Source organism: Schistocerca cancellata, chromosome 10 (assembly GCF_023864275.1).
Source record: "Schistocerca cancellata isolate TAMUIC-IGC-003103 chromosome 10, iqSchCanc2.1, whole genome shotgun sequence".
NCBI lineage: Eukaryota > Metazoa > Arthropoda > Insecta > Orthoptera > Acrididae > Schistocerca > Schistocerca cancellata.
This window is the reverse complement of record NC_064635.1, coordinates 52,020,416-52,045,018: the sequence shown is the minus strand read 5'-3', so window position 1 is coordinate 52,045,018 and position 24,603 is coordinate 52,020,416. Positions and strand designations below refer to the sequence as shown.

At 45.6% G+C, this 24,603-nt stretch overlaps 1 long non-coding RNA gene across 1 annotated transcript in view; it reads left to right on the top strand.

Annotated features, from left to right (window-relative positions):
• Nucleotides 1–441: 441 nt before the first annotated feature.
• The window catches only part of LOC126106772 (uncharacterized), a 35,953-nt gene continuing 11,791 nt past the window's right edge, over nt 442–24,603 (top strand). The window contains exon 1 of the long non-coding RNA XR_007523394.1: nt 442–569. This is a non-coding gene — a long non-coding RNA (uncharacterized LOC126106772). The remainder of the gene's footprint in view (nt 570–24,603) is intronic.

Below are 24,603 nucleotides of genomic sequence, written 5' to 3'. Positions count from 1 at the left end.
TTGCAGTAAGCACTGGGAGATGAATAAGCTTGCATAGGATAGAGTAGCATGGAGAGCTGCATCAAACCAGTCTCAGGACTGAAGACAACAACAACAACAACGCTAGTTCCGCGCCAACACTTGTGTAGCCATGTAATAATACATCTCAATTTTTCTGTTGTATGAAAAGGGCATTCTAAATATTTCTATAAACCTGAATTACTTTTTGGTTCACTTCATACTTGCAGTATCAAATATTTAGTAACAAATACGGTAAAAGGTTGCGTTAATAGGTTAACCAGTACAAGGTAAACACTGCCGATTCCTCAGAGATGGGGAACACGTGGCGGACGATTCAGCATGTTATATAAGAGCTCTGGCTGCGGCCTATCTGTCACGTGGGCCTCGCTCTAAGCTAATATGACGCAATGAGCCAGCAGTCGTTCGTTAACTGACCTTCAGCTTGCGGCCACGCAAGAGTGAACGACGCCGCGCATGCGCAGAGTGTTTCCGTTGACGCTATCTCGAACAGGAATAGCGTGAGTCTGCGGCGTCAGTGCCACATGGCAAGACCGGCTTCTCACCAAAATGTAAGTACGCTGCATGCAACATGAGTTTTACTTCATTCTATGTCCTTATGTGCCTGCTTATACGTCTAAAGAGTACTCGTAAACTGAATCGCAGATTTAATGATCAGAGACTTGTCGCCTAAACAACAAGCAGCAGGATATTACGAAATCTGAGAGGCGGCCACCACAAAAGGTGTACAGAGAAAGCCTCAGTAGAAAGAAAAATAATGCTAATGAACATACGTACCTCTTATCTTTCACTGGATGAATACGTCATTGTTTAATAGGACTCTCATTTCATTTACCTGTGTAACTACATCTGCGTTACGAATAACAGTTGATGACATCAGACTGCACTTTTCCGGCTCGACTCCAAACCAAAATGTCTTGTAAATGACAGTGGAGTAAAAGAGAAACAATGTTTGTATACGTATTCGCGTGCGGCTCTGCCTGCAACATGGAGAGAGAACTTTTAAAAAACCGTATGCCTTCGTTCTGTGCCAGTGAAGTGTTTTATTGCATTGGGATCGATCAGTTACCATCAATGTGAAATGTGGAAAAGTTATTTATTCCTTTATTTGTTTGCTAATAAAGCTGAACGGCGTCACTTTCACAAGAAAAGTAAACCGCGCACTGCTAAAATGTAATCCTGCCTCTATCGGAGTATTTTTATCTTTCTCACTGATATCTAACACATATTATTCATTATTGAAATAACGCCTGCAAAATGATGGCAGAAAATAATTCTAGAATCGCATTCTACTTAGAATGAAAAAAAAAAGTTTTGCTTCACTTATATTTCTAGGCTACTTCCTACACTGTATATTGCAATAGCATAACGAACATTATAAGGCGTGCATAGGATCAATTTAAACATGCAAACTCAGTCCTTTGTTTTATACTTTCCTTAAAACACGATTACTAAGGGTAACTACGCACCTTTAACATAATATTACACCAGAGAGTGTGTCGACATTCACTCATTAGTGCCTAAGTTAATTCTTATTTATTTTTTTTACATTTATTACTTTTACCTGGTTTTTAACATTGAAAAAGAAGCATTTAAAGTGAAAACGCAATTTTTTACCTTTTTAGTTTTAACAATATGTAACGCTAAGCACTACTGAGAGCAAAACATAGTTTGTATGGAAAGGTTACATATTTTTGTATTGAATGAAATAAATTCGAGTACAAATTAGAAAACGAAAACAAGAAACAAATTACTTGTTATGATAAGCAGCAGAACATTAAACACACAGTGTCACATTACATTTCTTGCACTGTGTATGGGCTGATGTCAGCATACAGTTTATTGCTCGCTTGCTGCAATACTGGTGTGCAAGGTAAGACCAGATGCTTCCGGTGACGTCACATACCTTCCCCAGCACACCTGCATATTCTGTCTTTGAAAATTTACATGAGGGATTGTATTTCTGTTTTTGTGGGAGAATATCCAAGCACCCTGTGCAATGACATCCAATTATCAACTGAAAACAGCCGCGTACCATTTCCTGTTATGGATATTTATCCTGTGCTCATTCATATTCTGGTCCATTTTATCAGTGCCACCCACATGCTTGTTGCATTGTCAGGATGGAAGGTCAAAGAACATTGATGTTGTGCCTTGACTAATGAGAATATCTTTCAACTTTAGCCATGTGGATCATGCCAGTTGTATTTGATGCCATTTACACAGAAACTTGCGACTCTTCTTTTGTATGGCAGAATAATCAGTACCTCTTTCATTTTTCTCCATTGCCTTGTTCTTTGGAAGAGGGGAAATTTTGGGGCATATGATTTTCTCTCTCAATCCGTACCTCCAAAACTTTGTTCTAAAGGAAAAATCAACAGATTAAATCTTGTCAAAATATTGTTGTTGTTGTCTTCAGTCCTGAGACTGGTTTCATGCAGCTCTCCATGATACTCTATCCTGTGCAAGCTGCTTCATCTCCTAGTACCTACTGCAACCTACATCCTTCTGATCTGTTTAGTGTATTCATCTCTTGGTGTCCCTCTACGATTTTTACCGTCCACGCTGCCCCCCAATACTAAATTGATCCCTTGATGCCTCAGCATATGCCCCACCAACCGATCCCTTCTCCTAGTCAAGTTGTGCCACAAATTTGTCTTCTCTCCAATTCTATTCAGTACCTCCTCATTAGTTATGTGATCTACCCACCTAATTTTCAGCATTCTTCTGTGGCACCACATTTCGAAAGCTTCTATTCTCTTCTTGTCCAAACTATTTGTCTTCCACGTTTCACTTCCATACATGGCTACACTCCATACAAATACTTTCAGAAACGACTTCCTGGCACTTAAATCTATACTCGATGTTAATACATTTCTCTTCTTCAGAAATGCTCTCCTTGTAACTGCCAGTCTCAAAATGTTATAGAAGTAAAAATTATTCCACTGCTCTCATTAGTGGTTACCATTGTTTTTCATAACGCTGAAAATGGAGCACATGTACCTATGATACAAGTTTTATTGCATAAATTTTAATAAATGGCTTGGGATTGAGGATTTATTCAGGAACTATTTAGTTTTTGAACCTGTATGATAAAATACATTAATTGTTGTACTTATTCTAAATTCACGCTGTGATGACTCTGGGTGTAGAAAAAAAATGTTTAAATTCAACTGCCAGTTGTTCCCAGCAGTGGACTGCGTCTGACAATACTAACACAATAATAGATATACGACAATCCTTAAATAAGTACAACAAAACTGTTCATTGTTGTCAAAACATCAATAAAAGGCCAGTCCTGTCACTAGTGCCATTAATGAACGCTAGTCATTAATGGATTAATTCATTCTCATAAACAATCAAGAAATAGTCTTTTTTTTTATAATTGCTCATTTTTGTGGCCTATGTCCAGTAAATACTTTATCCTTGGCATCTCAGTGTATTCTTTTCCAAGTTTTAACAGTTATTCTGCCGAGTATCTCAGTGTATTCTTTTCAAGTTATAACAGTTATTCCGCCGAGTTATATAGAATAGCGTGGTGCCTTCCGTCGGCTCCTGATAACACAGTGCCCTCTGCTTCCGCTAGAGGTTATCACTTCTGCCAACACGAGAGGCGACACGCGTGGCGAAGCGTGGCTCGCCAGCCGTTCCCCTCCATGGAGCCCCCCCCCCCCCCCCTTCCACCTCAAATCGCCAGGTGCGGCCAGAGCCTCAGCGCGAACTACCGCTCGCTTGTCAGCAGTCGAAGGATCACCGTCTCTTCCACCATTTACACGAAGCATCGGCTGTTGCACATTTACCCGCTCTCAGACTTCGAAAAGGCATAGTTATTTCGCTGATCGTCTTAGGCGATATATTCCCTTATACTCTCCTCCTCAACAATGCCGTACCACCCAGGTTATCATTTTAGGTATTACTGTGGCTGCTGTTCTGTTTTAGATTCTAGTTTATTACACTGGCTACATTTCTATTGAGTTTCTTCAGAATTTAGAAAAGGAAGAATACTGAAAAATCGCGTTTTCATTGAGGAGTAGGAGATAAGTATTTGTTTCTTTTCTTTTTGTGTTGTGTTGGTAGAAGTGCCAACACGGTGTTACTAGTTGTTGTTGTGGTCTTCAGTCCTGAGACTGTTTTGATGCAGCTCTCCATGCTACTCTATCCTGTGCAAGCTTCTTCATCTCCCAGGACCTACTGCAACCTACATCCTTCTGAATCTGCTTAGAGTATTCATCTCTTGGTCTCCCCCTACGATTTTTACCCTCCACACTGCCCTCCAATACTAAATTGGTGATCCCTTGATGCCTCAGAACATGTCCTATCAACCGATCCCTTCTTCTGGTCAAGTTGTGCCACAAACTTCTCTTCTCCCCAATCCTATTCGATACTTCCTCATTAGTTATGCGATCTACCCATCTAATCTTCAGCATTCTTCTGTAGCACCACATTTCGAAAGCTTCTATTCTCTTCTTGTCCAAACTATTTACCGTCCATGTTTCACTTCCATACATGGCTACACTCCATACAAATACTTTCAGAAACGACTTCCTGACACTTAAATCTATACTCGATGTTAACAAATTTCTCTTCTTCAGAAACGCTTTCCTTGCCATTGCCAGTCTACATTTTATATCCTCTCTACTTCGACCATCATCAGTTATTTTGCTCCCCAAATAGCAAAACTCCTTTACTACTTTAAGTGTCTCATTTCCTAATCTAATACCCTCAACATCCCCCGACTTGATTCGACTACATTCCATTATCCTCGTTTTGCTTTTGTTGATGTTCATCTTATACCCTCCTTTCAAGACACCGTCCATTCCGTTCAACTGCTCTTCCAAGTCCTTTGCTGTCTCTGTTACTCTGTTGCTGTGTTACTAGAGGAGGCCGAAATGCACGCGTTTTAGCTCACGCAGGCTGGCGTGAGGAGGGAAGAACTATGCTGACGTGAGGTCTGTAACATTACAAGGAATTAGAATTCAGAAAGCGGACGTAATTAGTTTGATACTTAACTTTAATCTATCAACGACGAACGTCGCTCTTGACGGTACATGAGTGGCATTATTATCTGTTCAGAAGACATAGTAACTGAATATGGCGCCTTGCTAGGTCGTAGCAAATGACGTAGCTGAAGGCTATGCTAAACTGTCGTCTCGGCAAATAAGAGCGTATGTAGACAGTTGAACCATCGCTAGCAAAGCCGGGTGTACAGCTGGGGCTAGAGTTGTGGCGATTCGTGAATGAGTCGTTCATTTGAACGACTCTAAATAAAGAATCGTAAGAATCGAATCGTGATACGGACGAATCGTCGTTCAAAAGAATCGTAAGAACGATTGCGTGTTTCCGAGTCGTGACGATTCCAAGTTCCAACGATTCATCGATTCTTAGTACGCTATGCTTCGAAGGCATCTTCCGGAATCATGCCGAGTCGTGCCGAATGATTACGACCGCCAGATGGCAGTCAAGTGGAGGATGCGTGTGAACAAAGGAAGCTCGGAAGGAACAAACGAAGTTCGTGGGCCGTAATATTACTCGACATGAAAACCAAGCTGACACTTGGCGGTGGCTGATGGGAACGAGCGTAAAGGCATTTCCCATTTACTGTCCCTACATAGTGCACATACGCGGATTCGTATCATCCTACGTTTTTCTGTGCTCTTTCCAATTCCACAGCACCTTATATTTCACAATAAAGCAACTGTCAGCCCTCACACACTGCAAATTTAGCTTAACTTTTGTTTCGTCGAAATACAAAGCATAGGTATTTTGCTTTTAATTTGTCTGAGAACTTGCTTCTGCCACTACTATTTACGTGAGAAGACGACATACTTCTAAAGTGTAGGACACAATCGTATACAGCGACATTACTTCACTGCTAATTTGCTAATTCTGTTAGTTCCACCAGTCCCGCCACTAAATGGCTGTCGCACTAGACCAATATTACAGAGCCTACATACCGTCTTTAAACTAAAGCTTTTTAAGTAATAATTTCCAGTTCTAGTTTTAAAATGTTATCCTGTTCACATTCATATTAAATTTTAGTGAAGTAATGTCGACGTATACGACTGAATCCTATTGTGTAGAAGTATGTCGTCTTCTCACGTAAACAGTAGTGACGGAGGCAAGTTCTCAGACAAATTAAAAGCCAAATACCTATGCTTTGTATTTAGAAGAAATGAAAGTTAAGCTAAATTTCCTGTGTGGGAGGGCTGTCAGCTGCGTTATGAATTACAAGGGTGATGTGGACTTGGAAAGACATCTTAGCACAGGAAAACTTAGAATGATATGAGCCAAACCACGTCTGCCTCACTGCTAGATTTTATTATAAAACAGACGTCTGCAGTTAGGCGCGTTCAAGCCACACAACCAAACTGGCATACCACGTAATTTTGCACCACCTTCCGCACAAATCGACTCCTCTCTCCTGGCATACTGAAATAAAACAATAGATGCAATCAAATCAAACGTGACCTTTCAACAATTAAGGCATTATACGTATAAATCGAGAATCGCACTTGTAACGTCATATGCATGTTTATTCATAAATAAACTATTTCTGGCATATCTTATCAGTTCGATTCTAACCCCTTTGACAATTTTAGACCTGTCCTGCCATCTGTGAGTAAGATGAAGAACTTTTTGCATTCCGTAAGAATCGTGCCATCGCAGACTAGAATGAATCGTGAAAGAATCGTGAACGAATCGTAGGAATCGATTCGCAATGTGAGATTGAATCGTAGGAATCGAATCAGGAAAAAGAATCGTGTTGCACGACTCTAGCTGGGGCGAGTGCTAGGGAGTCTCTGTAGACTAGACCTGCCGTGTGGCGGCGCTCGGTCTGCAATCACTGATAGTGGCGACACGCGGGTCCGACGTATGCTAACGGACCGCGGCCGATTTAAAGGCTACCACCTAGCAAGTGTGGTGTCTGGCGGTGACACCACAGTAAGCTTCTGTTTCTTTTTTTTTTTGTACACAACTATGATCAAGAACCTTGATGTTTGTACGTAAAAAAATGTTTAACCAACTTGGAGGTAGGCAGCTTCTCAGCCATGATCGCCTTTGTAAAACCTTTGTTTACGATGACCGGTTTTGGTAAATAGCGTTGCCATAATCTAATCTGTGAATAGTGTACGAAAAGTGTAAAGCATGTTAGATTATGCCAACAGCCTTGCCGCAGTAGTAAACACGGGTCCCCGTCAGATCACCGCAGTTAACCATTGTCGGGCTGGGCTAGCACTTTGATGGGTGGCCGTTCTGTCTGCCGAACGCTGTCGGCAAGCGATGTGCACTCTGCCCTTGTGAGGCAAACTGAGGAGCTACTTGTCTGAGAAGCAGCGGCTCCGGTCTCGTAAACTGGCATACTGCTGGGAGAGCGGTGTGCTGACCGCACGCCACTCCGTAGCCGCATCCAGTGACGCCCCTGGGGTGAGAGGATGACACGGCGGCCGGTCGGTGACGTTGGTTCTTCCTAGACCTGCTCCGGCAGAGAGAGATGTTAGATTATGAAAAACTGCGTAGAATGTCATAAATATATTGCATAGAGTCAATTAATATTACATAATCTCGGTAAAGGTTAATACAAGCGTCCAATTTGCGATATAAATGTGCTCCATATCTTACTTAGCCGTATAGTTGATGTAAGATGCATTGGTATGTCAAAGGTAAAACCAGTATGTACAATATGTTTCGCCAATTGTATCTGTTCCATACTACAAGTAACAGAGTACGTCACTGATAGAAGATCGGCACTGAGCTCTCGTGTGGGGAAAGTTGCTAGATAACATCTTGGCATTCAGTGCCGCTAGAGGCCGTTCGTAAATTCTTCAGTTGCAAATTATGGTATCAGGTATACAATTATAAAACTTTCTAAAAGCAAAAGCTAAAATATTTCTACAACAGAACGACCAAACCATTGTTAGTTGAAAATATAAATATGTGATACTAATAAAAATGTGGTAACCGGTGTAAAATGCAAAAAAATTTTGTAGCTGGTAGAACGTAATAGATTTTCTAGAATAGCAAGAGTATATGCAACCATACAGACGTAAAATGTCAAAAAAAGACATGTTAAGACTGCATCCTATGTCAGTAGCAAATGTAAATATGTAATTTCAATAGATATTTCGTAACACGTGCAGGACTATTTCTTTGTATCAGGTAAAAGCTAAAATATTTTCTAGGCACAAAGAGCATACGAAGCCATGTAGAGGTAAAGTTCTAAGTCGAGAGAAAGGAAATGTCATTGAGACTGCAACCTAAGTCTAATTCAACGTCCAATTCCAGATACAAGACAACATAATCGCCCCGTAACATTTATCGACAATATGTTTGCATAGTAGAAACCTAGTAGTCGAAGTAGCTCATTAAGGTGACGTAGAGGCAAGCCTTCGTTAAATACATTCAGCATCATTGTCTTCGGTATATACTTGTAGCGGTGAACGCGTTACAGGAGCTCATCTGAGCGAAAAAAACTTGTAATGTATACAAAGTGATACGTAGTCCGAGGTCTGCGTATGTTTGTGGACTATCAGCGACCACTACAAACGGAAAACAATGAAATCCCAAAACGGAAATAATAATATGGCAGCAGTGACGAGGAAAACTCACTGAGTCCCTAAAAGAGATACAATAGGAATATAGTCACAGGTATGACGTGCAAAGGTTAGACAAATGTTATATTGACCGAGAAGTTGTCTTCATGCAAGTTGAATAATTACACATCGCCCAATATCGCTCAGTATGAGCAATTTAAAAAAAATGTTTAAATCGACGATTTAATGTTGTTCGACATTACTTTTCGCGCCACGAAGCCAACCGTGGGCGTTACTTCCTTACGTCAGTGAATGAGATGCTAAAAGTGAACCATCGAGTCTTAAAAGAAAAAAGTTTAACCACATAGTATGCGGTATGCGTAAAATTTGCAGGAGATAAGAAATGGTTCAGCGGCAGCATATTAATGAAAGGATGATCAATAGAAATAGCAAGAGCATTTTGCTACTTTGATGGCCCTTAACAGTAGTAGTTAGCATTGTTTTCACAATTTTTGCCATAACACTGAAAATGTAGCACATGTAGGTACAGTTCTTGAACCTAAATGATAAAAATATTTGAAGTGTCATACTTAATTTAAATTCATGCTGCGATGAGACTCTGGGTGTAGAAAAACGTTTACATTCAATAACCAGTTGTTTCCAGCAGTGGACTGTGTCTCACTACTATTTGTTAACACTCTACTGGAGCGACCAGGCAAGGGCTGCAGACACCTAAAACTTGGACAGCAGATACTACGGTTTTCACATAATGGGTCGGTAATCAGGAGCTCGTAATGTTAACCAATCAACAGGTTGTCATAATACTTATAAAATGTACACTACTGGCCGTTAAAATTGCTACACCACGAAGATGACGTGCTACAGACGCGAAATTTAACCGACAGGAAGAAGATGCTGTCATATGAAATGATTAGCTTTTCAGAGCATTCACACAAGGTTGGCGCCGGTGGCGACACCTACAACGTCCTGTCATGAGGAAAGTTTACAACCGATTTCTCATACACACACAGCAGTTGACCGGCGTTGCCTGGTCTGTAACGGATCGTGCAGCCACGTCTCCATCCCTGAGTCAACAGATGGAGACGTTTGCAAGACAACAACCATCTGCACGAACAGTTCGACTACGTATGCAGCAGTATGGACTATAGGCTCGGAGACCGTGGCTGCGGTTACCATTGACTCTGCATCACAGACAGGAGTGCATGCGATGGTGTACTCAACGACGAACCTGGGTGCACGAATGGCAAAACGTCATTTTTTCGGATGAAACCAGGTTCTGTTTATAGCATCATGATGGTCGCATCCGTGTTTGGCGACCTCGCGGTGATCGCACATTGGAAGCATGCATTCGTCATCGCCATACTGGCGTCTCACCCGCCTTGATGGTATGGGGTGCCATTGGTCACCTCTTGTTCACATTGGCGGCATTTCGAACAGTGGACGTTACATTTCAGATGTGTTACGACCCGTGGTTCTACCCTTCATTCGATCCCTGCGAAACCCTACATTTCAGCAGGATAATGCACGACCGCATGTTGCAGGTCCTGTACGGGCCTTTCTGGATAGAGAAAATGTTCGTTTGCTGCCCTGGCCAGCACATTCTCCAGATCTCTCACCAACTGAAAACGTCTGGTCAATGGTGGCGGAGCAACTGGCTCATCACAATACGCCAGTGACTACTCTCGATGAACTGTGGTATCGTGTTGAAGCTGCATGGGCAGCTGTACCTGTACACGCCATCCAAGCTCTGTTTGGCTCAATGCCCAGGCGTATCAAGGCCGTTATTACAGCCAGAGGTGGTTGTTCTGGGTACTGATTTCTCACGATCTATGCACCCAAATTGCGTGAAAATGTAATCACATGTCAGTTTTAGTGTAATATATTTTTCCAATGAATACCCGTTTATCATCTGCATTTCTCCTTGGTGTAGCAATTTTAATGGCCAGTAGTGTATATTTTGTGTGAACATACAGCTTTCTAAATGGAGAGATATCTATTGACATTAACAGACTAAAGGTAAGGTAAATGAGAATGTCACCGGTGTTTGTTGCAGGATTCTAGTGAGAGTAGTTTACGAGATACGGTATTTTGAAAAGTTCACACATCGACACTTGCACAGTACCTGTGGTAGCACACACTAAGGAACACCAGAAGAGCATACATTGGTTATGTGGATTCTGACCAGTAACGAGACAACTAACCATCACAGGTTGAGTTCAAAATGACCGCCAGCAGCGGCAACACACGCTTCCAGTCTGGTATGGAACGACTACTACACACGTGCTAGCATTTCAGTGGAGATGTCCGAGCAGGCTGCAGTAGTACGACGTTGCAGATCATCGGGTGTAGTTTGGCGTGTCCTTGCAGACAGCGTCTCTCAGATTTTCCCACAGAAAGTTTTCAACTTTCGCCACTGCATTACCACAATGCCATGTGCGCTTGCAAGTCACGAATTTCCACCTCTCTTTTCCCTTTCTTTTCCCCTTATCTCTTTCATATAAACGTATTTAAAACATCGAAAAATAGTCTGTTGCTCATTTAAAGGGTCTTTATGTATTTCTCGTTTTACTAATAAGACATTAGACACGTAATGATGAGCCGGCGGGGTTGGCCTAGCGGTTCTAGGCGCTACAGTCTGGAACCGCGCGACCACTACGGTCGCAAGTTCGATACCTGCCTCGGGCATGGATGTGTGTGATGTCCTTACGTTAGTTAGGTTTAAGTAATTCTAAGTCTAGGGGACTGATGACCTCAGGTGTGTAGTCCCATAGTGCTCAGAGCCATTTGAGCCATTTGAACGTAACGATATTTAATTAACTCCCTCGCTATCGATGGTCTTGGTCTTTTTCCCTTTTGCTAGAGCGTCCATGTTCGGTGCATCTGTTCGCGTGCTTTACCACAGTAATACTCATTACACTTTTCAAAGTGGCATTCTCAGGACGTAAACACTTCTGTTGAATTACACAGTGCACACCTTATTTAATCGGGCCCTGTAGGCTTTTTATTTTCTCATACAGTCTTTCACATTCTGATGGCGGCAGGGGTAAAATACAGGGAGCGAAAAGCTATTTACAATTTGTACAGAAACCAGATGGCAGTCATAAGAGTCGAGGGACATAAAAGGGAAGCAGTGGTTGGGAAAGGAGTGAGACAGGGTTGTAGCCTCTCCCCGATGTTATTCAATCTCTATATTGAGCAATCAGTGAAGGAAACAAAAGAAAAATTTGGAGTAGGTATTAAAACCATGGAGAAGAAATGAAAACTTGGAAGACATTTCCAGGGGCAGATGTGGACTCTGACCACAATCTATTGGTTATGAACTGCAGATTAAAACTGAAGAAACTGCAAAAAGGTGGGAATTTAAGGAGATGGAACCTGGATAAACTGAAAGAACCAGAGGTTGTATAGAGTTTCAGGGAGAGCATAAGGGAACAATTGACAGGAATGGGGGAAAGAAATACAGTAGAAGCAGAATGGGTAGCTTTAAAGAATGAAATAGTGAAGGCAGCAGAGGATCAAGTAGGTAAAATGACGAGGGCTAGTAGAAATCCTTGGGTAACAGAAGAGATACTGAACTCATGATAGGAGAAAATACAAAAACTCAGTAAGTGAAGCAGACAAACAGGAATACAAACGTCTCAAGAATGAGATCGACAGGAAGTGCAAAATGGCTAAGCAGGGATGGCTAGAGGACAAATGTAAGGATGTAGAGGCTTATCTCACGCGGGGTAAGATAGGTGCTGCCTACAGGAAAATTAAAGAGACCTTTGGAGAAAAGCGAGCCACTTCTATGAATATCAAGAGCTCAGATGGAAACCCAGTTCTAAACAAAGCAGGGAAAGCAGAAAGGTGGAAGGAGTGTATAGAGGGTCTATACAAGGGCGATGTACTTGAGGACAATATTGTGGAAATGGAGGAGGATGTAGATGCAGATGAAATGGGAGATATGATACTGCGTGAAGAGTTTGACAGAGCACTGAAAGACCTGAGTCGAAACAAGGCCCCAGGAGTAGACAACATTCCATTGCAACTACTGACGGCCTTGGGAGAGCCAGTCCTGACAAAACTCTACCATCTGGTGAGCAAGATGTATGAGACAGGCGAAATACCCTCAGATGTCAAGAAGAATATAATAATTCCAATCCCAAAGAAAGCAGGTGTCTACAGATGTGAAAATTACCGAACTATCAGTTTAATAAGTCACAGATGCAAAATAGTAACGCAAATTCTTTACAGACGAATGGAAAAACTGGTAGAAGCCGACCTCGGCGAAGATCAGTTTGGATTCCGCAGAAATGTTGTAACACGTGAGGGAATACTGACCGTACGACTTATCTTAGAAAATAGATTAAGGAAAGGCAAACCTACATTTTTAGCATTTGTAGACTTAGAAAGCGTTTGGCAGTGTTGACTGGAATACTCTCTTTCAAATTCTGAAGGTGGCAGGGGTAAAATACAGGGAGCGAAATGCTATTTACAATTAGTACAGAAACCAGATCGCAGTTATAAGAGTCGAGGGGCATGATAGGGAAGCAGCGGTTGGGAAGGGAGTGAGACAGGGTTGTAGCCTCTCCCCGATGTTATTCAATCTGTATATTGTAAAGGAAACAAAAGAAAAAATCGGAGTAGGTATTAAAGTCCATGGAGAAGAAATAAAATAGTTGAGGTTCGCTGATGGCATTGTAAATCTGTCAGACAGCAAAGGACTTGGAAGAGCAGTTGAACGGAATGGGCAGTGTCTTGAAAGGAGGGTATAAGATGAACATCAACAAAAGCAAAACGAGGATAATGGAAAGTAGTCGAATTAAATCGGGTGATGCTCAGGGAATTAGATTAGGAAATGAGACACTTAAAGTAGTAAAGGAGTTTTGCTGTTTGGGGAGAAAAATAACTGTTGATGGTCGAAGTAGAGAGGATATAAAATGTAGTCTGGCAATAGCAAGGAAAGCGTTTCTGAAGAAGAGAAATTTGTTACCATCGAGTATAGATTTAAGTGTCAGGAAGTCGTTTCTGAAAGTATTTGTATGGAGTGTAGCCATGTATGGAAGTGAAACGTGGACGATAAATAGTTTGGAGAAGAAGAGAATAGATGCTTTCGAAATGTGTGCTACAGAAGAATGCTGAAGATTAGATGGGTAGATCACATAACTAACGAGGAAGTATTGAATAGGATTGGGGAGAAGAGAAGTTTGTGGCACAACTTGACTAGAAGAAGTGATCGGTTGGTAGGACATGTTTTGAGGCATCAAGGGATCACCAATTTAGTATTGGAGGGCAGCGTGGAGGGTAAAAGTCGTAGAGGGAGACCAAGAGATGAATACACTAAGCAAATTCAGAAGGATGCAGGCTGCAGTACGTACTGGGAGATGAAGAAGCTTGCACAGAATAGAGTAGCATGGAGAGCTGCATCAAACCAGTCTCAGGACTGAAGACCACAACAACATTGACATTAAGAGCATCGTCTTTGTCGTATGGCTCTGGCGCATCGTACTGCATCTCCAGCAGCAATTTGAGCAGCAGTTGGGGCCATAGGGACACAACGAACTATTACAAATCGATTACTTCAAGCACAGCTACGAGCCAGACGCCCTATAGCGTGGATTCCAAATCAGCGCTATTTACAACTTCAGTAGTGTCAAGCGAGAGATCAGTGGAGGGTAGGCTGGACGTCTGTTGTGCTTTCTGATGAAAGCTGGTACTGTCTCAGTGCCGGTAATGGCCGAGTGTTGGTTAGGAGCGTGCCAGTTGACGGCCTGCGACCAACCTGCGTGCAAGACACAGTGGACCGACACCTGGACTTATGGGTGAGCGGACATTTGCCACGATGTCACCTGCTCCGAATGGTTGGGTCCCTTGTCTCCCCCTCCTCCTCTTCCTCCTCCTCCTCCTCCTCCTCCTCCTCCTCCTCCTCCTCCTCCCCCCCCCCTGCGGGTCCGGGGTAAGAATAGGCCCGAGGTATTCCTGCCTGTCGTACGAGGCGACTAAAAGGAGTTTCAACCGTTTCGGCCTTCCATGTGATGGTCCCCCTTGGGGTTTGACCTCCATTTTTCTAAATTTCTACAGAAGTACGAGCCTTTTGGGGAAGGACACCTTACGTGGTGTACCACTGGTCCTTAGTGCACTCAGACCTTGGCACTCAGCATTGCACCGGCGTTGTAACCATACCCACTATTACTCAAATTGGGCCTAAACGCCTTTTGGGTTGTCCCAGTTACGCCCATAGTGCGTCTCCATCTGCACCAGCGATCATGATGGACTTTCCATGGCACCAGAAATCCAGCACGGTAGCCAGCCCGTTGTGGTGGGGTCGTCATGTACCCTCTAGGTTGTAGCCCCCTGACAACACAGGGATCGTACTGCCGATACCTGAGCTGCACCCTCCCCACGTCGGCCAAGGAGTAGATGCCCGTCTCCTTGGGGCATCAGGACTCCAGGCAATGGTCATCCTGCCAGGTGGCCCTTGCTGCGGCTGGGTGGCGCCCGTGGGGAGAGCCCCTGGTCGGAGTGGGTGGTATCGGGGCGGACGTTTCGCAGATGAAACGTCACCACGTATCGGGTCGCTCTGCGGCCGAGTCTTTCAAAAGAAAAGGTACCGTTTCTAGTTCTAGTTCTGGTTCTCCTGCCCCTTCCCCCTTGGCCACTCCATGGGAGGAGGGACAGGCCCGCCGGCTTGGAGCGAAGTACTTCCCCCGCTATTTGGTCTGTTCTCGAACCGATGGGGGGACATTCGCCACCTTCAAGCCCATGTTCTTTGTTCAGCACATTGAGGACATCTTCAGGGAAATCGAGGCTCTCAGCAAGATGCGTTCAGGGTCCGTTCTTATCAAGACCACGTCCGCCACACAGTCGGCGGCGCTCCAGGCGTGCGACCGCCTAGGGGACATCCCAGTCTCCATTGTCCCACATCTGGCACTCAATAGGACGCAGGGGGTTATTTTTCATCGTGACCTCCTGCTACAATCTGATGAGGAGCTCAGGGCCAACCTGGAGCGCCGAGGTGTGCATTTCGTCCGGCGAGTCCAGCGCGGCCCCAAAGACCGTCGCATCGACACTGGGGCCTTTATCCTCGCCTTCGAGGGGGACGTTCTCCCGGAGAAGGTAAAGGTAATGTGCTACCGGTGTGACGTGCGACCCTGCGTTCCGCCTCCTATGCGCTGTTGTAGGTGTTTGCGCTTTGGGCACATGTCGTCACGGTGTGAGGCTGAGCCCCTCTGTGGCGATTGTGGACGTCCTCTTCGTGAGGAACATACATGCACCCCACCACCTCGGTGCGTTAATTGTCCTGGCGTCCACTCGCCTAGATCCTCAGACTGCCCCGCATATCAGAAGGAGAAGAAGATACAAGAAATCAAAACTTTGGATCGGCTGTCTTATTCTGAGGCCAGGAAGAAGTACGACCGCCTCCATCCCGTGCCATTGACCACTTCGTTTGCCTCAGTTGTGTCCACTCCTTCCGCGGTATCCTCACCCCTCTCCTGTCCCCCCTCCGCCTCCTCCGCCCATCAGGGGGCTCTGCCTCCGCCTCCCAAATCCCTCCCTTCCAAATCCTCCTCCCCCGTGGCCCCCACCCCCTCTGCCCCAGGGGCCGCCCTTCCTCCTCCTTCTCCCCACACGCCACCTGAGAAGCGATCCTCTTCTCAGGCGTCCATCGGGGAAACGTTCCGGACCCCGGCTTCCGAGGTCCGGCGTTCCAAAACGGACCCCGCGCGTGAGGACCTTCTTCGGGTCCAGCCCACGATCCCTGTGCCTCCTCGGCCTTCCAAGGAGGCCTCCAAGAAGAAGTCTCTATCCCCCTCTCCACCCCGGCGCGTTTCGACTGACGCTCCATCCGTGAGTCGCCGCTCCCGGCCGTCCTCAGTTTCGCCAGGACGCTCTGCTGCCAGGCGCTCAGCTGGCCTTTCGTCGGCAAATGATGCTGCCCCTCCTACACAACCAGGGACAGCGGCCGCAGCTGGCGACCAGTCGATGGAACCGGATCCGCCTCCCGTCGGTTGTAGCGTTGTTCCCTCGCAACCTGGCCCTCCGCGGCCGTCGAGGTGACCAGCTCTTCCCCCGTCTCGTTCCCCCAACTTTTTGACTAGCGATGGCGTTGTTTCATTGGAACATAAGAGGTATTCGATCTCATCGGGAGGAATTACAACTGCTCCTCCGCCTGCACTGTCCGCTTGTCCTTGGACTCCAGGAAACCAAGTTGCGCCCGACTGACCGTATTGCCTTTACCCACTATACCTCGGAGCGGTATGACCTCACCCCTGTGGACGGTGTCCCAGCTCATGGTGGGGTCATGTTGCTCATTCGGGACGACGTCTATTACCATCCCATCCCATTGACCACCCCACTCCAAGCAATAGCTGTCCGCATTACTCTTTCTGCTTTTACTTTTTACCATCTACACTCCACCGTCGTCTGCTGTTAGTCGGGCTGACATGATGCACCTGATCGTTCAGCTTCCCCCGCCGTTTTTATTGTTTGGCGACTTCAATGCCCATCATCCCCTTTGGGGCTCTCCTGCATCCTGTCCAAGAGGCTCACTCTTGGCAGATGTCTTCAACCATCTCAATCTTGTCTGCCTCAATACCGGCGCCCCGACTTTCCTCTCGGACTCCACTCATACCTACTCCCACTTGGACCTCTCGATATGTTCTACCACTCTTGCCCGTCGGTTCGAGTGGTATGTCCTTTCTGACACCTATTCGAGCGACCACTTCCCCTGTGTCGTTCGTCTCCTGCACCACACCCCATCCCCACGTCCTTCGAGCTGGAACATACTGAAAGCTGACTGGGGCCTTTACTCATCCCTGGCGACCTTTCCGGATCACGATTTTCCCAGTTGTGACAGTCAGGTCGAATACCTCACGGCTGTTATCATCCATGCTGCCGAACGTTCCATTCCTCGTACTACTTCTTCACGTCGCGTTTCCGTCCCCTGGTGGAACGAGGCTTGTAGGGACGCTATCCGTGCTCGACGACGTGCTTTACGCACCTTTCGCCGCCATCCTACGTTGGCGAATTGTATTGAATACAAACGACTCCGAGCGCAATGCCGTAGAGTCATCAAAGACAGCAAAAAAGCTTGTTGGGCCTCTTTCACCGGCTCCTTTAACAGTTTTACTCCCTCTTCCGTCGTTTGGGGTAGCCTGCGCCGGCTGTCGGGCATTAAGGCCCACTCCTCGGTACCTGGCCTGACCTCAGGTAATGCGGTCCTTGTTGATCCGGTGGCTGTCTCCAACGCCTTTGGCCGCTTTTTCGAGGAGGTTTCAAGCTCCGCCCATTACCATCCTGCCTTCCTTCCCAGGAAAGAGGCAGAAGAGGCTCGGCGACCTTCCTTCCACTCGCTGAATCTGGAAACCTATAATGCCCCCTTTACTATGCGGGAACTCGAACGTGCGCTTGCACTGTCCCGGTCCTCTGCTCCGGGGCCGGATGCCATTCACGTTCAGATGCTGGCACACCTTTCTCCGGCGGGCAAAAGCTTCCTTCTCCGTACCTACAATCGCGTCTGGACCGAAGGTCAAGTCCCCATGCGTTGGCGTGACGCCGTTGTTGTTCCTATACCCAAACCCGGGAAGGATAGACACCTTCCTTCTAGTTACCGCCCTATTTCTCTTACAAGCTGTGTCTGTAAGGTGATGGAGCGCATGGTTAATGCTCGGTTAGTCTGGATTCTTGAATCTCGACGGCTACTTACTAATGTCCAATGCGGCTTTCGTCGCCGCCGCTCCGCTGTTGACCACCTCGTGACCTTGTCGACATTCATCATGAACAACTTTTTGCGAAGGCGCCAAACGGTAGCCGTGTTCTTCGACTTGGAGAAGGCTTATGACACCTGTTGGAGAGGAGGTATCCTCCGCACTATGCACAGGTGGGGCCTCCGCGGTCGCCTGCCCCTTTTTATTGATTCCTTTTTAATGGATCGAAAGTTTAGGGTACGTGTGGGCTCCGTATTGTCCGACGTCTTCCTCCAGGAGAACGGAGTGCCTCAGGGCTCCGTCTTGAGCGTAGCCCTTTTTGCCATCGCGATCAATCCAATTATGGATTGCATTCCACCTAATGTCTCAGGCTCTCTCTTTGTCGATGACTTCGCGATCTACTGCAGTGCCCAGAGAACATGCCTCCTGGAGCACTGCCTTCAGCGTTGTCTAGACAGCCTCTACTCATGGATCGTGGCAAATGGCTTCCGGTTCTCTGAAGAAAAGACGGTTTGTATCAACTTTTGGCGATATAAAGCGTTCCTTCCGCCATCCTTACATCTCGGTCCCGTTGTTCTCCCATTCGTGGACACAACTAAGTTTCTAGGGCTCACGTTGGACAGGAAACTGTGTTGGTCTCCACATGTCTCTTATTTGGCAGCCCGTTGTACACGTTCCCTTAATGTCCTCAGAGTTCTTAGCGGTTCATCTTGGGGAGCGGATCGCACTGTCCTGCTTCGCTTGTATCGGTCCATAGTCCGATCGAAGCTGGATTATGGGAGCTTTGTCTACTCGTCCGCTCGGCCGTCCCTCTTACGCCGGCTCAACTCCGTCCACCATCGGGGGATACGTCTTGCGACCGGAGCCTTCTACACTAGTCCTGTCGAGAGTCTTTATGCTGAAGCTGCCGAGTTACCGTTGACCTACCAGCGCGACGTACTGCTGTGTCGGTATGCCTGCCGGCTGTCGTCTATGCCCGACCACCCCTCTTACAAGTCCTTCTTCGCCGATTCTCTCGACCGTCAGTACGGGTTGTATGTGTCTGCCCTGCTGCCCCCCGGAGTCCGCTTCCGTCGCCTGCTTCGACAATTGGATTTTGCCCTCCCTACCACCTTCAGAGAGGGTGAGAGCCCGACACCACCTTGGCTCCAGGCTCCGGTTCATATTTATCTCGACCTCAGCTCACTCCCGAAGGATGGTACTCCGGCTGCAATGTATTGCTCACGGTTTGCCGAACTTCGTGCTCGACTTGCCGGTCACACCTTTATTTACACCGATGGCTCCAAAACTGACGATGGTGTCGGCTGTGCCTTTGTCGTCGGGGCCGCCACATTTAAATACCGGCTCCTCGACCAATGTTCCAGCTTTACGGCCGAGCTTTTTGCTCTCCATCAGGCCGTTCAGTATGCCCGCCGCCACCACCATTCATCATATGTACTCTGCTCTGACTCACTCAGTGCTCTTCAGAGCCTTGGAGCTCCCTATCCGGTCCATCCCTTGATTCAACGGATACAGCAGTCCCTCCATTCTTTCGCTGATAACGGTGGTTCTGTCAGCTTTCTGTGGGTTCCCGGACATGTGGGAGTGCCTGGGAATGAGGCTGCGGATGCTGCAGCCAAGGCTGCAGTCCTCCTGCCTCGGCGAGCCTCCCATTGTGTCCCGTCATCCGACGTTCGTGGGGATGTCTGTAAGAGGCTTGTGTCGTTGTGGTGGGATGCTTGGTCATCCCTCCAAGGAAACAAGCTCCGGGCAGTAAAACCGCTACCAACTGCTTGGAAAACATCCTCCCGACCATCTCGGCGCGAGGAGGTCCTTCTGACCAGGTTGCGGATTGGGCATTGCCAGTTTAGCCACCGCTACCTGCTCTCCGGTGACCCAGCCCCGCAGTGCCCTTGTGGTCAGGCATTAACAGTGCGCCATGTTTTATTGTCGTGTCCCCGTTTTAGTCAATTTCGTGTTGTCCTGTCCCTGCCATCTACTTTACCGGATGTTTTAGCTGATGACGCTCGAGCAGCTGCTCGTATTCTGCGTTTAATAACTTTAACTGGCTTGTCCAAAGACATTTAATCTTTTTACTTATTTTGTCTGCATCTTTGTCGGGTCCTTCTGGTGTCCCCTCCATCCCCTTGAGTTTTGCCAGATTCCATGTGCTCTAACAACAGTGACTGGGCGCTAATGACCTCAGCAGTTGAGCGCCCTTAAACCCAACCAAAAAAAAAAAAATCCTCCTCCTCCCTCCTCCTCCTCCCTCCTCCTCCTCCTCATCGCTTACTGAGCCTTTCCGCTGGTTTACTTAACATCGAACCAGATTCTTTTTGGTTTTTCCGCCACATTTCTAGAGAGAGTTTCGTTGTGGAAACTATTAAATGCATCTCGCACTGAAATCCGCACCAAATTTCGAGCCTCATTAAAACTTCGTCAATCTTGGAGACTTTGCGTTCGTCTAAATTATACTTGCCTTTTTCGGTGCTCCTGCAGCAGCTTTCTGTCGTGTTTTGTGTACCGTGGGGGATCAGTTCCGTCTCTCATTAATTTATTTGGTATGAATCTCTCGAGTGCTGTTGATACTATTTCTTTGAACTTAAGCCACATTCGGTCCTCACTTACATAGTTTGGAACGATTGGAGACTGCCTTTTAGAAAGACGCCAACCGAATTTTTAGCTGCTTTTATAAATATATATATTTTGCATTTAGTTTTGGTGAATTCCTTTGTTACGGAATTGAGCCTCGCTACGACTGTAATCCCTGTATCCGTCGTGATGCTCAGGATTATTTGTGGATAAGAGGTCAAGTGTGCTTTCGTAACCATTTACTATTTGAATGGCCTCGTGAACTAATTGTTCACAATAATTTAAAGGAAGCACTTAAAACAATTACGGAAGTTGTTTTCTATCTACAATAGGGCCTGAAAATGTATTTTTGTCAACATACAGAAGGTAGATTGAAGTCACTGCCAACTATCCTTGTGCACGCTGCCAGCAGTGGCTCCAACAGGTTGGTCCAGAATTTTACCGTGCGCGTATACAGGCGCTGATTCCGAGATGTTGAAGGCAGCTGAGAGGGATGGAAATTATGTGGAGAAATGAAAATATTGTTCCTAAAGGATGTATCTACACACTGTAAAACTTTCAAACATGTAGAAGAAAAGATGGATTAAAAAAAAAAGTGCATTTCTTTTGGGGTGACCCTGGTATGTTACCTAGAAAAATGTATTCTCGAAATTGCATTACATCTACATTAATTGTTTTATTCTCTGAGACAAGTGGGCGAGTTGACAAAGGAGAATGTTAACTGCCTTGTAAACAGTTTTTGTCAATGGATGTAAATAACTAAAACGCGCTTTTATAAATAGCACAGTTTAACTGATTATTAATAAATCAGTACAAATAACCACATATATTTTTAGTGATAGGTGACTTTAACATGTAGCTTAGAATCTCTTCGTTGTAGCTTTTCTTGCCGCAAATTTTGTACAAGTGCGTCATCAAAATCCATACTTTTAGCTACATTATTCTCTGTCGGCGAAACTGCCAAGTTATGGAGTCATGCCCGACTCATACTGCATTTATACGGGGTGTTCAAAAAGTCTCTCCGCAGTGCCGTATGATTGTTAGCCGCGCGTGCCGTATGATTGTTCGCCTGCCTGGGTTACAGGGACGGGGGGCTCTTTCAACATTTCATGTGAAGATTTGTAAGTAAAAATAAATATTCAATAAATTAATAACTTGTACTTCTCTGAGTTTCATTTCGGTGTATTCACGGCGGCATACGGCACGCGCAGCTAACAATCATACGGCACTGCTGAGAGACTTTTTGAACACCTCGTACTAGAGTTTTGAAAAACACGATTTGACGAACGTAACAGCCGGATCTTTGTTGTAAGCACATACGACCCAATAGATAACTTTATCTTGAACGAAATTATTATTTAATATACTTACATCGGTACGTATATTCAGCTACACATTTAGCGGAAAAACAGTTTTTTTGATTCCAGATCAAAAACAGGATCTCTCTTCCACACAATTTTTCTGTTGCGTTTTACGATACAGTATAGTGTTGGTTTTCTGTATTTTAGAATCTCAAGTCTCTCCCTCTCACGAAACAGCACGAAAACCTACACAACACAACCAAATCGAAGGAAACAGTTTATTGACTGAGAAACTATTTTAACAATGTCTATGTCAAACTATTAACAGTGGTAATGATGTATATTGACAGTGCGCCAGTGAGTGACCAATATGTAACCCACACATATTACAAAAATGTGTGTGTGTGTGTGTGTGTGTGTGTGTGTGTGTGTGTGTTTTCCAGCCGGCCAGAGTGGCCGAACGGTTGTAGGCGCTACTGTCTGGAACCGCGCGACCGCTACGGTCGCAGGTTCGAATCCTGCCTTGGGCATGGATGTGTGTCATGTGCTTAGGTCAGTTAGGTTTAAGTAGTTCTAAGTCTAGGGGACTGATGACCTCAGATGTTAAGTTCCATTGTGCTCAGAGCCATTTTTTTGTGTTTTCCACATCTCCTCTTAACCCAACAGACTGATTTCAACCAAAGTTCGCCAGTGACTGACCGGTATGTAATCCATACATATTATAAAAATGTGTGTGTGTTCCACATCTCCTCTTAATCTAACGGACTGATTTCAATCATAGTTCGTACACATGCACCTAACTGTCGAGCAACAATCGTTGTGGGGGTAAGAAATCCAGACCTATGAGAGCCGAAAGGGGAGGGGTGAAAAAGAAGCGTAGCAAAACGAAGAAAGGAAAAAAAGTTTATCTCTTTCTGCTTGCCCTCTGTTTATGCAGTAAAAGCAGCGCAACACGCATGATGGTATAATTGATTACTTCTTTACTACGAGGGTTGAACGAAAAGTAATGCCTACACCTTCGTTAATTGGGTTTTATGGGAATATTTTAATAAATCAAACGCAGAAATAATCCTTAGAATGTGATCTTTAATTAACAATTTTCACTTTTCCACATAATCACCAGCCAATTGGATACATTTCTGCCTACGATGAAGCCGTCATGGAAGAAGTCAAGACTCCGTTTCCGCAACCACAGTCTCACAGTTCTCTCAACTTCTTCATCAGAAGCATAATGATGTCCCCGCCGATCGTCTTTCATTATCGGGGACAGATGGAAGAAGGGACCGATGACCGTAGCAGTCTGGTCCCTTTAATCCCCCAAACCAACCAACCAACAGATGGAAGTCGGACGGTGTTAAATCTGGACTGTAAAAAATGGTTCAAATGGCTCTGAGCACTATGGGACTTAACATCTGAGGTCATCAGTCCCCTAGAACTTAGAACTACTTAAACCTAACCAACCTAAGGACATCACACACACCCATGTCCGAGGCAGGGTTCGAACCTGCGACCGTAGCAGTCGCGCGGTTCCAGACTGAAGCGCCTAGAACCGCTCGGCATCTGGACTGTAAGGAGGATGCTGTACGATGGTGAAATTCAGTCTCTGAAGTTCTGCTGTGGTGGCACGTGAAGTGTGTGGTTTGTCACTGTCATGCTGCCGTCGTTTCAGAGATCGCAGCGTTGTGATGTAAACCTCTGATTTTATTCTTGTTCCACGATCAAGGAAATTATCATGGATGACACCATCTGTGTCTCAGAACAATGTGGCCATGATTTTTCCAGCTGAGGGCTACGCCTTGAATTTCTTTTTCTGGGGCGAGTGTCGATATTCCATAGACTGACGTTTCGTCTCCGGGTCGTAATGGTGTACCCACGTTTCGTCTCCTGTCACAATTGATTGTAGAAAGGCGTCACATAATTCTCGTAACGCGAGAGGAGTTACTGGCAAAGTTCAAGTCTGTGCGCTTTCATTTCAGGTGTAAGCATCCGGGGTACCCATCGTGCACAGATCTTCCGATAGCCAAGCAAAGCAATAATGTGACCCACACGTTCTTGTGAAATGCCGATTTGCTTGCAATTTCTCTCTGAGTGATAAGACGTTCGTCCTGAATCAGTATGTCAATATTTTGCTTGTGAAACTTGGTGGTTGCTGTCACAGGACGTCCAACTCTTTGTTTGTCACGCCTCAACATCTTTAAACTTACTTATCCAACGACTCACAGTACTCACATCAACACAATCACCATAGACTGCTTTCATTCTCTGATCTCCTTTGGGGTGACACCTTTTGCTCTCAGGAATTCAATGACTGCACGTTGCCTAAATCGCACTGACCGACCGTCTGCGCAGGGTTCCACACTTTACACCTTAACAACACAACCGTTAAATGCTAAGGCTTCCCCCAACTGGAGCTCTAGAGAACAGGCTACGGAAAAAGTCAGTACCTGCCACATACCAATGCTGCCAACTGTT